Here is a 15,949-nt window from a genome sequence, read left to right as displayed (position 1 = left end):
TTCCAATATTTCTTTCCCATGCACAAAAGCCAGAATCTTTGACTATGTTAGGAGGAGACCACAGCTACAGGCATCCGCTGCAAACACATCATGCATGGTTACTTCCAGTCAAAGTGCCTAAAGCCTCTGTCTCCTTCTGGGAGTTTAGAGCCATTTGGGACTGGTTACCCTAACTGCAGCTGGCCAAGAAATCTCTTGTTTGGCCCAAATAGTCTCATAGAGGAGGAGAACCCTGCTGTCCTGCATGAAGCAGAGACCAAGGTGTGGGAGGGGGCACTGAGAGCATCCTCATTTCCACGTGTGAGATGCAACAGACCTGCCTTGTTAGCTAAGAGGTCTCCGGTACTTGAGACATTACCTTCCCTTCACCTCTTTCCTTCCTCTTCCCTCGTGTTAATCCTACATAACTCTCTCTGCTTTTTCCATATTGGTGGGGATCTTAAAGACCCCTACAGTTCTGCTGGGCCTCTCCTGTTTGTGTGCAATAACACAGGATGGCTGGACCATTAACACCTTCTCTGAGCACAGCATGTTGGAGTTGCAACGCTTTCCTGCCTGGGCTCCCTTGCCAAAGTGTTATGTATACATGCTCAATTCTTCTTTAAAAATCCCAGATAGAGTTTTCTTTTCTCTTTTCCTTGAATTTTGCGTGTGTTTTTGCTGTTGGTATCCATGGGATTTTGACTTTGTCATTCCTTAATAGAGACTGGGGTTGGTTTTATATATTGCTGTCCTTCCCTCCTCCCCCCCACCACATTGTGGTTTGTGTAAGGCTGGTGACCTAGAAGAGGAACCATCAAAGCTCAGAATCTGTTTTCATTTGGTTGGATACAGAACTTCTGCCTCTTCCCATACATCAGGAAAGTGATACAAGTCACAGGCTAGGATAGACAGAACGCATTTGTAATGTAGCACTAGCAAGAGAAAGCAGATGCCATGAGCAGTCATGTGAGTTGCAGAGATGATAAGCCCAGAAAGAGATTGAAATTTTGCTGGTGGTCTCAGGAGTGGCAGCGCAGCCTGCGGTTGAAAGTCAGTGTGTGCAATCTTTCTTGGTGCTTGGGAGTGGCAGATCCCAACAAGGTGAAACTGCCTGTACAGGTGTAGCTAGTAACCCTGCAGCTGAACCAGGGCCTGCCCCATGTCCTGCAGGCTGCTGTTTGAGCTACAGACTGTGAGCTGATAGTTTGGGAGGTTAGCAACAAGTCCAAGCACAGAGCATCATCAGTGAATCTTTTGCAGGTGATGAGTCTCTCCAGAATGGTTTTCTGAGGCTCCAGAAAGAAGTAACCAGGCTGCCCTCTCAAGCAGCAGAGTTAAGAGCTCTAACACAAGCTTCCCACATAGCTATACTTTGCAGTTTCTGTACTGCAGTTCCCTGGCATGGGAACGGGTTAACAGTCTGTTTAAGCTGGTCTTTGTAGACTACAAGCTTTGTGTATGCGTATGCTGCGAGAGATTTGTCAGAGCGTTTCCTGGAATGGGGTGCTGATTAGCCAGAGCCTCTTGAGAGCTCATAATGGTAATCAATGTAATGATTGTAATAACTAACGATAACAAAGTCAAGAATGGCAAGAAAAAGCTTCGGACTACAGTGTTCTTTGATTTCCAGGCTTTTGAAGGGCAGCAGAAAAGAATGATTTGGGGACATAGTAAAGGAGCTCCCTCCCTTTCATAGAGTTCCTCCTGGGAAAAATATTTTATTGAGAGAGGGTATGTTAGCCAAAGCAAGACATAAATATTTTACTTATTAGAGCACAGGCTGTTTCTCTTCTTGTTGGCTCCACTGCCAAAGCTGGCCTCAGACAGAAATTTTCAGTGTCCATTTCTGTACTGTGTGGTGAAGGAGTTGGGGGGCATGGAGACCCAGGCCATGGGTTGAGAGCCTGCCAAAAAAGAAAGAAAAAAACCTTCTTAGGGCAATTGTCTTGCTCATAAAATGTGACATTTGTATTGCAGCCGCCAAGTTCCCATCTTTGTCTTCATAAACAGGGCTTTGAAGCAAAGATGTGGAAAGCCCAGGGTAGATTGAATTGGGCAAATGAACCAGGTCTCAGCAGCTGGCTTAACAACAAAACCAGTTTCACTGTGACGGCAGAGCACCTATTGCCTCCTTTCCAGTACACACCACCCTGTGTGAATTCTCTGATATCTAACAGCATTCCAGTTCCACATGCTTTCTTTCCCTGGGAGAGCCAATAAGATGTGATTCTTTTCAGCCTCTTTTCACATTGGAGGAAAGTAGCACCACTGAACTCTCCATCTTCTTTGTGCTACTGTGAATGTGGAAGCTTCAGACAAGAGATGGATAGGATGACTGAGATGCTGAGATACTGGTATCATGCAAAGGTTAAAATCATAGGTTGATTTCCCTCCTACTAAGTTGTTTGATCACTTTAATAACTTTAAATCTGTCAAGGTAAATAAACATTCATTTATAATTCTTACACTACAGCTTGTAAGAAGTGGCAAGGGGCATTTGCTAGAAGCACAGTTGTCTTTCTTTCTTATGATCCCTCCTTAAGCATGAACAAGTCTCTGGTTCTGAGCACGGATGGATCTTTGCTCTGACCTAGGATTATAGCATTTATGCTCTTATACTCAGCTTCTTAAGGATTCTTTACGCATTGATAGTTTGTAGCAGATGTCCAGGAAAAAGTGTAAAGACAAGGCATATGATATAAATACTTCCTCAGGGTGTTCTCTCTTAACCTCTGTAAAATTGTGGTTCAGAAACTTTGAGTGAGAAGTGGTATCTGTTGTGCTTTAGTACTCCTGCAATTGACTTTTCGTCCATGTTTTTGTCTTAATTTTGATCCCATGTAAATGACTGACACGTGGCAGAGAGCTCCATAGCTTAACTGGATTTGCAGATGCATAAAGACCTATCTTCCTTCTCCTGCTCTGAACCCGCTTCCAGCTGACTCCAGCTGATGTCCTGCAGCTCTCAGCACATTGCAAGGTACTGTCTGCCCCTCATTACCCACGTAACGCTCCTTGTAGTTTTATAGACCTTGAATGTATCTGTCTTCCACCTTCAAGCATTTTAGTCTGTTTAACTGTTTCTCACACAGAATATCTCCAGTCTTTCTCATCCATACCTGTTCCAGCTTCACTATATTCTTTGATGTTCGGTGAAAAGCTGGATCACAACTGCCTGTTTCCCATTGCTGAGCCAAGGATTGTCTGGCATGTAACATCACTTGGAGCAATCCAGGTTTTGTTCCATGCTCAAATTCCTACTGCTGGGCTGAAAGGGGGCAAAAAAAGGTGATCCAGAACCAGATGTGGCTGGTTCCTGCTCAGTTCCATCAGGTTAACTCTCCAGCTGCGGTGTCTGGAAGAAGAGCAGGTTCAATTGAATTAGAAGTGGAGAAAGTTTGTTGGTGAGTTGGCAGATGAATTTTGCTTTACACCATGGAAACGGATATGGTAAAAGAAATCCTTGCCAGTCAGAGTGCACTCTCTCTAGCTCTATTTGCCAGGAAGAAGATAAAGCAAAAGCCAACTTTGTTCTTGCTTAGTGAACACCTTATGAATCTGCTTAACCACATATTATTCTCAGATCTCTGAATACATTTCAAATTTAACATATTTGTTGGTTAAAATAGTTCAGAGGTGACTGGTTTCTCCTAAACCCCTGGAAAATAATTTCAAAAAGCTTTTTCCAAATACTAGATTCTGTAGCCCGCTTTCTTCTCACTCAGGAAATTCATTCTGGGCACAAGGGTATCTGCTAGGGCCTTGCAGAAGGTTCTGCTCCAAACGCTGAGCATGTGTTTTAATGAAACACATCAATAGCTTTAACCACAGTGAGGGAAAATGCACTCTGTTAAATAAAGCCATTGCAAGGCAAGCTGCAAAGCTGGAAATGTTGCACTATCAAGAAGAGACAGTTCCTTTAGTCTTCCCAGGTGAAATCCTACCCTTTTTCTAACTGTATGAAACTGGTGGCAAATTTCCCAGATTGCAACAGTCCAGGGTTTCACCTATTGTTATTGAGGAATGCAGGGGCTCTAATGGGCTGGACAGAGTTAACTCTGATGTCACTCAGACATTGCCATTTTTCCCAGTGTTTTCTGTGTGCAGGTCCAGGAACTCACTATTTAATTAGAATCTGACAAGGAAGAGTGCTGGTAATTGCACAAACAAATCCCATGGGTTGCCATTTAATCTCCAAGCTCAGTTTTATTTAAATTAGCTGTAAAGTTGGCAGTGAGCACAAATGGGGAACCATGAAACGAAACCTCCTCCAGTGAAAACTATGCCCACAAATGCTTCAGATCGCTGACTCTCATCAGAGAGCCCAGGGAGGAGAGAAAATAAAACCACAAACAGTGAGATCCAATTATGATTTTTCTCCTTTGTTCTTCTACCATCTGGAAATGACTGTTTTATGTTCTAGACCTGGATGTGCTATCACTCTGCAGCTACATAGTGTGTCTGCATTGAGAAAACGCTAAGGTTTCACTATATGGTACAAAGGTGCTTTCCCAGTTCTGTGCCCAGGATTTCTGTGTCCATTCAGTCATAATGACAGATTGTGCTACTTACTTATGTAGAATCAGTTTCAAAACACAGATGAAGCCAGTTCATATTCTCTCCAGATTCCTCCAAAGACCTGAGTATAACCTCAGCTTATTTGAAGAGGTAGGATCTGAGGCCTTTTCCCCTGTGGCATTTTACATGTAGAGCCAAACTGAATGCTTAATAAAATGAAAACATTTAGCCCAGTTTATCTGCTCATAACTTGTGGGCTGTCACATGCTGCGTGTCCCTCACCTCAGAGTGAGCCCAGAAATAGACTGCAGTCAGGCTGTACTCAGAGTTCTGTGTTTAGAAGGAACAAGCATTGCTCCAGTCCAGCTTTTGGGAAGTATTTCTGCCTTGCAAATAGCAGGGACAACTTGCTCACTTGATCAAGCCCTGAACTTGGGCTGCATTAAACCTAGAGTTTTTCAGGTTAAGTAGCATTCAGGTAAACACAAAAGCTAAAAGAGCTGCTTCTCTGGCAGCTTTCAGCCAAATTTTAGTTTGAAGAAAAATTTGTCATCTCCAGGCTTCTTATTTCAAGCCAGCAGTCATTCAAGTCATTCAAGCAGGACTAAAGATATTCCCAATTAATACGATAATGTGTATTTTCTGATTTTATGTACAGAGATTTTCATCAGTAAATCTTGAAGAACATTTTGCAGATGAGAGGAAAATGAGGGCACAGAAGTACAATGAATTGTCTGAAGTCACACACCAAATAAATGTCAGAACTGGACTCAGGATTTTGGGAAGTGTTTTATCCACCACACAAAGCTCTCTGTTACTGCTGCTAAAGATGATGATAGCGCTTGTGTTAGACAAGTCAAAAAGAACAATCGTTCTATTCAGCTCTATACTACAGGCAAATGTGTATTCAAAACAGAGCCAAAGTCTGGCTGTTAATTCCTTGTTCCCAGCCCACCGGATGTTGCTGTGTTATGAAGATGCCTGTATTAATTTCTCCATCAGGAAAAGCAATAAAACCATTCTAATCATCAAAGATGTTTCTATTGTAGTTCCCAAAGCTATTTCCATGATATGATTTTTTCTCTTCCTCCGGAGAGGTCTTGGTGGAACCCACAGAAGTCTTGTGGCATGAACTGGATCAAAGACCTCCGCAAGTGCCTTCCAGTCTAAATTATTCTCTGATTTTACAGCTTGTGGATCATCAAATAAGGCTCTGTGGAAGAGGTCCTGCAATAGAATTTGCTTGTTTGGAAATTGTAAAGTCTTCAGGGCCGAGGTTTACTTTCCAGCAATGTGACTGCCAGAAACTGGGCTAGAGACAGCTCACAACGCTGGCTTTTTCAAGTTTTTTTTTTTTTTTTTTTTTTTCCCCAGAATCCTTTGCAATCATTAGCACTCTTTTTTCATACTTAATTTGCAGGCTGTTTACACAGTGCAAAAGTGGTGGGTGAGCTCATGTCATTCCCACACCAGGTTTCAGAATGAGAAAGCGGTGTGTTACATCATGTTCCTGTGGCTTTGACCAAAGCAGCAGTCTCTAACACATGTAAATTCAGATATCCCGTGGTATGGAATGACTAAAAAAAATGTGGTTTGTGGCAGATTTTCCATGCAGTATCTCATAAGGATCAATAGGACTGTAGGGACAAAGAACAAAGGGCGGGAGTTGAAAGACAGTTGAAAAATTCTGTGTCTTTCATGTGGCCTCACCTATGAATGCGGATAACATTGAGAGAAAAATAAAGAAAAACAGACAATTCTCAGAGCGTTGTTTCTTATGGCTTCCATGATACCTTATCTTTACCAGTACATTAAAGACATCCTGGACTCTAGCACTTTCTCCTTGCTGCATTCCTGTGTAGGAGCTCTGGGATACCCTGACTGCTTTACAAATGAAACACTGCAGGGTTAAGGCCCGCCTTGGGGTCATATGGGGAGCTGCCGTGGAGCAGAGAGTTGAAAAAAGGTCTCCCAAATACCAAAGAGTGTCTTAACTACTTTTGCTTCTCTACCAAGCTTTCTTCAGCACATAGAGTGAATTTGAACTTAATGCTGAGATAGACATATGCATCTCAGGAACTGTGTGAAGTAAGAAAGTGGAGTTCTTTCAGAAGAGTCTTTCCCTGGTGAGTAGTTACTCTTTCAATCCTGCTGACTTCCAAAAGCCTCTGGTGTCAAGAGTGGCTCAGCCTTGGCCTTTCTCCATAAGAAGTCTCATCAGTCAAGACAACTATTGAAATCAAAATACTCTGGAGAGTGAGTCAGGGGATCAGAATCTGGCCCAAGAAGAGAGAAGACGAGTGTCAGCGCTTGTCATGGAAACTCTTCCAAACACCTCTAGCAATTTAAGAGAAGTCTACAGAAATGCCAGCAAAACATTTCACTGGTTTCCATTAAACAGTTATCACAGATCCTGCTTGCAAACAGATCCATTTCTTAATATATAAAGCAGTTTAGCTGTAGACATTATGTATTTAAAAAAAACAAATCTGTGAGTTCAGGAGCTCCCGAGCAAAGCAATAAATTCTCATTTGAACCATTAAAATTTTTGTTAGGCAGCATCATAGTGTGAACATCACCTTGTCTTCCAACAGTAGATTAGTCCCCCCAGCCCTCCTATGCTCTTCAGGTCACTAATGATCTATTCAACTCTCAGAAAATAAACTGTAAGGCACTCCTCAACTAGGAACTTCCATACCCTATCCAGGCACATTAATACCTTTATTCCCATTTTATAGGTATAACACAGGTCAAAATGGAAATAAAATTCTAGTTTCATTAATCTAATTGGACAGCGAGGTGGATTAATGGATTAAACTAACAAATGGAGATAATAGACTTTTCAGCTGTTTTGGACTTGTGACATGAGTTCATTCTAACATGGCTTAACCCTGTAAGCCACGTCTTTACCACCTTGCACTCCTCTGAGCTGATGGTTCTCTGACATCCTGCAATGCCATCCTGGGATAGCTCTGTTAATTCCTATGCCAAAATATTAGCTGCCAGCCTTTACCCTCTGCAAGTTACTGGGTCTGAGCCAAGAATCCATCAGCCTAAGAGAAGCAAAATCAGATGGTGCAAACCTGATTACAGGCTGTTACCAGCCCTCCCGCTGGTCATTTCTCAGCATACTCAGTGCTCTGACAGATTGTTCTCCTGCCAGTTCATCAGTTGACTACATTAATAAGTACTTATAAAAATAAGCTTCATCTTAGCCTGAAGGTCTGCAAGTGATGGAAAAGAATCCTGAGAAAGAAAGACATACAGGAAGTGGTATTAGCTTGGTTCTTTGTTGCTAAAGCAGAGGTAGCTGAGACCCTGCTGGAAAGCTTTATACTCCACAGGAGTCACAAGCAATGAGTGAGGCTGTGTTGTGTGATCTAAGTTAAATCTCTCTCTCTCTGATTTTCCACTAATTCTGGCAGCTGTATCCAAGATGAGAAGTGTCACACACTACACAGCTCCCCATTTGCCTTCTAAGATCTCTGCTACAACAGAAAGGAGGATATCAGTCTCAGTTTCCTTCCTGTTCCTGGTGCAGAGTTGAGAACAGGAGCCAGAATATGGTAGGAATCAACTCTTTGTGGGGCCTTGGAAGAAAAGACATGCCACTTTGTCAACTTATCAGAATTTGTGGTGGAAATGACCTATTAAACCTCTTTGCTCTTCCCACTGTCATCGCTCTGGATTCTTCCTTTCAGTAGATCTATTAATGCTTTGTCAAAAGGCAGAAACACAACTTTGACATAAAAAGCTGCTGTTTACAGTTGATGGAAAGCTTACATTAGACTGGGCCACCTGAACCCCCTCACCCAACATAAACAGAATCTATCAACACTGCTTAAGCCATTAACCCTGACAACTGAGGCTTTCCAGGGAGAGCCCTTATCAAAAGGGGGCTGCAAATGAAACCCAACGAGAAAAACCCTCATTGCCCCAAATGGACTCAAATGAGAAGATGCGGATGAGCCTTGTTAGGCTCACGCTAATCCCTTTGACAAGCCAGGAATTCCATCAAGTTGGAACACAAATCCTTCAGGAATTTGACTCTTCAGCTTCCTCTATTCTCCATTGCAATGACAGTTACAATTTTTAAAAGATCATTATCTGATCAAATGGGATAGAGATGTTTGGAGTTGAGCATCTGAGTTATTAGTGGAGAGAGGCTCTCCCATACTCAGTGAAGCCCGTCGAGAAAAAGCTCCCCTGAGAACTACAAGGTTTGTGACCCTTCTCTCATATTTGTCCGGACACCGATAATTTCACAGAGATGACCTGAGAGCAGGCTGTCTGAGCAAAGCCACATGGAAAATATCTCCTCAAACTTATCCTTCTGACAAGTATTTATAGAAAATAGTATGGCAAAAAGCAGTATCCTATAAAGAAGGAGGTTCTTATGGGATTTCCAGATGTGATCAAACTCTTGTTACCTCAAACATTTGGCCTGTTTTGAGACTGAAGACAGAGAAAAACATTGTCCAGAATGCTGACTTTGGATCTCCAAATTGAGATTGCATGAAAAAGGCTGAAAATTAAAGACAACAAACTAAGGATATGCATAATCAAAGAATATTAGGATGTTATAAACACAAAATAAACAAGAGAGTTAGGCAAAACAGACTATGATAACAAAAGAGGATAAACAGAAGGTTTACCCCTATCCTGGGCTCACTCACAGAACACCAGCAGAGGCAATCTCCAGAAAAGATCCTTCCCCACTGCTAGCCAGCTCTTAAATAGGTCTAGGAGGGTGCAGCCTGGCTCCACCCCTTCCGGCAGCACAGGTGAATTGCCTTCACCTGTGCTCCTTTGGCTGGCTCATTGCTCTCTTCAGGTGATCAATCAGAGGTTCAGGCCATGACTCAGTAGTTCCCATACAGGATAATACAAACTTTTTCAACTTTATGATGAGTTTTTAATTGTATCCGTGCAGAATTTCTCTAGTATTCAAGGAAAAGAAGATACTTTCACATTCCAAACACAGAAGTCTTTCTCCTCTTCATTCCCTCTGTTGTGTTGAGAATGATTCAAAAGTGAGTGGTAAATAAAGGGGAAGCACTAGATCATATATCAAATATCGCAAGCAGTTGTTTAGGTGCATGTGAACTTGCTTTATGAACTACCTTTCTCATTTGTTTTCCCAAAGGAAATCCAGCACACATCTACCTCCACCTGCTGGAAGAAAATTAAAAATGTTAAAGATTATGATTTTGAAACTCCAGACTAATGATCATATACAAATTTTAGGAAGCTTGGGAAGGGAAAAAAATCTAGTATTTTTATAGTGAAGGGAAGCTTTACTAAATCCAAACTTTATAGATCTTGCAAGTCTTCGCTATGTGGTAACAGTTACATATTTAGTACTGGAGGGAGAGGGGAGACTTCTACTGAGTACATTTTTGACCGCCTTTTTCACACGTTGGATAGATATTTAGGAACAGTATTGTCCTCACTAGAGAGTGGTAGAAATCCAATGGAATTTAGCTCAAGGCAGAACCAGGCCATTGGTATGTGAACTGTGAAAAGCAGCTGAGACTTTTACTCTCTGCAGATGGTAAATTCACAGACATTAAGGACAGAAATGTTCTTTTTTTAATGCCTTGACTGCTGGCTGCAAAAATGCAATGTGCTTAAATCACGGAGTAATCTTTTTTATGTGAATCTGAAATCCAAAAAAATTGCCTTTTGTAGTTTTAAAGAAGGTTGGAATTTTCATGCTTTGTAAAAAACTTTTATGGTAGTTGCATCAGGTTGGTCACAAGGAAGGACTCTTCATGATACTTAGGACGATTCAGTTTTGAATCCATGTTTTACCACTAATTCCCACTGTGATGGTGGTGGTGGCTGTAAGCATTGTGTGAGATCAGTGACTCTTAGAACATCTTTTTCTCCTAGTTTTTCCACAGGCTTTTGAACTGATTTGAATTGACACAGAATGGCAAAGGCCAGTTATCCATACGATGCCTGAACTAGTTCAAAAGCGATTTGCTAGTACTGTCCTCAAAATTCGGGTTTTACAACACCAAGAGCATGTTTTACACCTTCTGGATTTGTTTTGAGAAAGGCAGGTGAGAAAGGTAGGCAGTCTGGAATACCTAAATTGGTAAGAATGGGGATTATCACTGTTATTTAATTTTATTTTATATTGACAATATCCCTTTCTTGTTAACCCCAGGAATAACAAAATAAGGATCCCAAGGGAGAAGGGAAGGGGTTAACAGTATAACAGAGATGCCAAGTGTCATTTTCAAATCTTACCTCTGCTCTCTGCAGACCTTTCCATGCATATTACAAGTGGAATGCTACATTTTTACACAAAGCATCCATGAGTCATTGACATTTTCTTCATCTTCCATTCTTTCTTCATCCCAAGAGGAAGCATGGAGAAATCAGAAACCTGACAGATCCTCCTAAATCTAAGGACTCCCACTAGATGGCTGGTCCACAAGCACAGTGTCCTACCACAGACACTGAGCAATTCAGAAGACAAAGACAATGGAATACCAATATTTTATTGCTGCCATATTCCACTCTGCTTTGTTCTTCCCAATCAGTTAAACAACTCATCTGTCAAAACTGGTGCCTGTGAGCTTAGGTGAGCTTGAGGATCCATTTGAAACTGAGGTTTAAAAATAGTAGAGAGAAAGTGTGCATACTTTTTTTTTGTCGCAATTCTCCAGAGAATCTTCTGCAAGCCAAAGTGTGTTTTCTATTATGGTTTACATCAACAAGCTGATCTTAGGGACTTCTGTCTGTGTGTGTTTCTGTAACTGATTTTGTGTGAGTGTGTGTGCCTGTGTCTATCATGGCCCTTGTTTCCTCTGGAGAAAGGAGACAGTAAAACCCACTTGAAAATTTATACGCGCAGTGTCAGGAGCCCAGAGCATTCATCTGAAGACGCTCCTGCTGTGTTGGGTAGAATGCCCAGAAATTTTCAGAGCTGTGTTAACCACAATTCTTAGCTTCCACGTTGTGTCTGATACCATATTTGGAAGCTGTGAGTCCTTTGCCCCATGTGGCTGACTCAGAATTTGCATTTACTTGATACCAGCATTGATTTCCCGTCCCTTTGGGAAGCTATAATGGATGGCGTGGCCACAGAAAGTTCAGCAGGACAGGCAGAGAGTGTTAGTGAGCTCAGAGGAGAAGTACTGAATGTCAGCCAGTGGCTGCTCAGATGTCCGTGATGCAGATTCAAATGCTGAAGTCTGACAGACACATGACCCACGAGTTGCAATGCATTGTTAAAGAAATAAAATCTACCCACATTTTTCATACTTACTGTGACATATTGGCACTGGCAGCCTCATGCTGGGCCTACCCTAATCACTTGCCAGCATAAGTTAAGAATGTGATTTCACTTTTAAAGATACTTCTAGACTGGCAAAAGCCTTCTTTGAGGGAGTGGCTGACTTTCCTAACCCTGTCTGCCTTACAGCGAAATCTTCATGAGGCCAAGAGCAACAAGACTCAAAGTAGATCTCTCAGAAAATAGGATTGCTTCTGAGCGAGAAACAGTGGCTCCATGCAGAACCCCACTGGGAAGCATCTTGAAGTAGCCTGTCTTTTCCAGACTCAGCTGTCCCTGCTGGCTCATTTCCTGCCACAGCTCAGAATTTGGATTACACAGGAGCTCACATGGAAAGCTGCATTTGGACTGCTTCCATCACAGAAGCAGCTTGAATCACTGGATACCATCCTTGTCCTGAGACAGGACTATCAGAAAGCTTCTACCAGGTCTGGATGGGGAGTTATTTCTTTCAGAGTAGAAGTTAATAGTTATGTTCATGCTGAAGAGAGTTTGCCAGTGTGATAATACTAATTGTAACTACACCAGAAATGTTTTCCAGGGTAGATTAAGTGAATAATGGAGATGAAACTGCTACTTTGGTTGCCAATGGGGCTTGCCAGCAGCTATCACTTAGCTCATGCCATTATGCTTCCTTTCAGCACTTAGGGTTTATCTATGCTGGTGGGTACAGAGATGCTGGGGGAGAGATGTCACATATTGCAAGGAGACCAGAGCTGCTTGGATGTGAACCTTGGGAAAAGTGATGTACCCCAAAGGTACCTGCTTAATAAATGGAAAAGATGTCATACATATTACTGTGTTCTCTGAGGAAAATAAGTCTACTCTTGTGATCAATTTGAGTTGTTTGAGTCATCAGGAGATTTGCAGCAACTTGGAGATGTATTTAGGTTTCTATGTGTTGGTTTTTTTGAGAAGGAAGGGAAAGTGTTGTGAATCCTCTAATCATACATCGATGAGCTGACTTTGTGGATTTCCTGAAGGGAAGAGATTTTTTTATCTGTTTCCAAGAAGATAGGAGTTCCTTCCCATCCCAAAACAACAAATGTAGGTGAGCCAAGCCTTTCTCCTGGTTTCCATAATGCACTGCCAATTGTTTGTGTGCCTGTGGGGTTGTCTGCTGCCTCTGGAGCTATTTGGGCTGAATCTCTGCACTGTGTTCCCAGTGCTGACATGCAAAATAGTGTTGCACCCCAAATGCTAACATGGATAGAATTTACAGACTTTGACACGTTTACTGGCAGTAAGACCTCAGAACCAGGTTCTAGTCATAGCCCTCTCATCAGCAGAAGACTAATCTTGCTAGTCATTTAGCACAAATGTGAACAAGGAAAGGAAGTTGAAGTACACAAAGGACCAGGACCTCCTGGAAAGCAAAGAAGTCCTGACTGATCTCTGAAAATGCAAAGCACTGAAGAAGCTCTTGGGACTGTGTTTCTGTGTCTTACATTTGATAGACATTTCTGTGTTCTTCAGCAGATTCGTCTACTGCATTCCATTGACTCCAAACCAGAAGCCAGGATCTTATCATTTGGTTGAAATCCAAGTATTGAAGAACTATTGAGCTTCATGAGATACCTCTAAACAATTTTCAAGAATGTGATCAGAAAATCCTACTGTCCATACTCCTCCCACTTGGCATGTATTGCTCTTCTGCCTGTGCTGCTGAACGCAGAGGGCAGCTTGTCTGGGTCATAACAAAGTGACCTGGTGAAGAAAGGTTCTCCTGTTGTTGGACGTTCAGAAAAGATCCAGCTCTGGAAAGCTTTCAAGAATAATTAAATCAGCTAAGCTGCACATAAATATGTGACTTGGAGAGGCAAGCTAAGAAATGCCTCCCATTGAATTCCCATGAAATAAATGTATTTCATGGGAAACTGAAGCAGGGGGAACTCTGCCATAGCTGTGATGACCCGCAACAGAGATTTCACCCGCACTGCAATTTGTGTTTGCATTACTGGAAGCCTCAAAATCCAGTGTTCTGGAGAAAAACTAACACTTCAGGTGCCACGTGATAAAGGTAGTGTGTCTCTGCTCAAGAGATAAAGCAGATACAGCTGATGAAATAAGCTTTATTTGTTTTCTCATCATACGAGGCACCAGCTTCAGTCTGTCAGTCTATTATCAAAGATTTTACAGGTATTACAGCTTTGAAGGAAAAGTCACATAATCTAGATGATCTTTAAGGTCCCCTAGATAATCTTTGAGGTCCGTTTCAACCTAATCCATTCTATGAGTCTATGATGTTACCACATTCCTCATGGGTCCTTTCCAACTCAGGCTATTCTGTGGTTCTATGACCTATAGTTTTATGGAAGTGTCCTCCCTAGCACAATGACAGCACTCAGAAAATTTGAAGTCTATGAACACATCATAATGCTTCCAGGTTCAGCCAAGATTGAAAAGAATCTATGGGATTACAATCCTAAAGCAAAGAGAAAAGTAGCCATTTACCATTGCTGTCAGAGACTTCCAGTTGTACAATAGCCTCTTTTTTTTTTTCTTTTCACCTTCTATCTTTCCTTAAAGTGACAATGTGATAAAGAAGAGAGCAGGGGGAATGATTATTATGCCACAAACTCAGCTGCTCATCAGAAAGTATTGGTGAATACCTTCTGGAGTGGAATACTACATTTTATATTAGCCTCAAAATCATTAGCTGCTCTGCAGCATTCACCTCTTCTGTATTAAATATGAAACATTTTTGTTTTAATTCGTGAAAATATCTTTCCACCCCACAAGAGCTTGACCATCTTTTTTATAATGCATACACATGAGCCTTCATTCGGGTTTTGCTACACTATGCAGATGCAAATATTTTCAGCCATGCTGATGAATGCCTTTCCAGACAGCATTCAAGATCAGCGTCTAGATTTGAAGAATTAATGTGGTGCACTTCTGACTCTGTCAGTATAATTGCACCATTTCATTAAACTCTCTCCTTTCTACAAGGAGACAGTAAGACAGCCTGCAAATATTCTTTCTCCCTTTCTAATGCTGCACAGGACTTTAGATCAAAGGCTGTACAGAAAGAAATAACCTTCAGGAGAGAGAGGAAAGTGTCTGAAAACAACTGAGAACTGATTTTTCCATCCATTTATCAGCTTTCCAGCTCTGTATCTTATTTTGCCTTTGCAATTAAATTAGTTCAATGGATTATTCCTCTTTTTCTTCATTTTCCTGTACAGGTCCAGAAAATGAAGAAACCAAACTGAGTCACTGATAGCCAACTGAAGAAATTGTATTTCTGTCAATATATGTGAAGGCCATGAGGTTTAAAAGTTCATGTGTGTTTCTTTCAAAATAGTCAGGACTCTCGAGCAATCTGCATCATCAATCCTCCCAAACCTGCACTTATTAATCTGTAACAAATATTACCCAAGTCTCGGAGCACCAAAAGAAGTGATATTGGTAGTAGACCTCAGTCCTCATGTGAAGAACAAAGACAAAACGTCATACAGGTAGTCCTCATACAGATCAAGAGTTTAATTACAATAGCAGATAAAGGCCTAAGTGCTTCTGAAAAATGTCACTGGACTGAGAGAAATGGACCTTTTGGAGTGCAGTTTATTCCATCCTTAAAAGAAAAAAAAAGACATCCAAAATAGCTCAGGGAAGTCACAGATATAAGTGTGCATTTCATCTTGCTGAAAAAAAGTGCAGTTAAGTATCTTCCATTTTTGGTATTTTATTTTTTTCTGTAGCTGTCTACAGCTGCAAGAGGCAGATACGACTCTTGCTGTTCTTCATCATCTCTAAGTATTTAAGCACCACTATCAATCTGACTCAGCTTTTTAGGTGAAAAGAGCAAAAGGGATATCTTGACAATCTGACTGCTAAGCAATGACAATGTCTGCTTCAGTCCTTTAAAAAAAAATTGGATATTCATCAAAACAAAGTTTACATACGAAGATTTGCACACTCTAATCTCAGCCAGCCACATCCTGATCCTGCAGTAGATATCGTTTCCTGGCCCTGAAATCAAAGAAGTTGGTCTACTGTAATTAGGTACAATCGGGAAGAATGGTTGATCTTGGTGATCTGTTCAGCCAGTGAAAGCCTTCCATCCTTATTCTCCTGTTCCATGTGAAAGTCTGGACTGTCACCAACAGGACTGAGGTGTTTGGATGCCACCTGAAT

At 41.5% G+C, this 15,949-nt stretch overlaps 1 long non-coding RNA gene across 1 annotated transcript; it reads right to left on the bottom strand.

Annotated features, from left to right (window-relative positions):
• Window positions 1-403: 403 nt before the first annotated feature.
• LOC125693404 (uncharacterized) lies at window positions 404-9,194 on the bottom strand. Its single transcript, XR_007377083.1, has 3 exons — window positions 9,156-9,194; window positions 8,931-9,025; window positions 404-6,776 (listed from the first exon to the last, which is right to left on the bottom strand). It is a non-coding gene; the product is annotated as an uncharacterized LOC125693404 (long non-coding RNA).
• Between the last annotated feature and the right edge of the window lie 6,755 nt (window positions 9,195-15,949).

This window comes from Lagopus muta, chromosome 5 (assembly GCF_023343835.1).
Source record: "Lagopus muta isolate bLagMut1 chromosome 5, bLagMut1 primary, whole genome shotgun sequence".
NCBI classification, from domain to species: Eukaryota; Metazoa; Chordata; class Aves; order Galliformes; family Phasianidae; genus Lagopus; species Lagopus muta.
The sequence above is the reverse complement of the archived record's forward strand: the minus strand, read 5'-3'. Positions and strand labels throughout refer to the sequence as shown.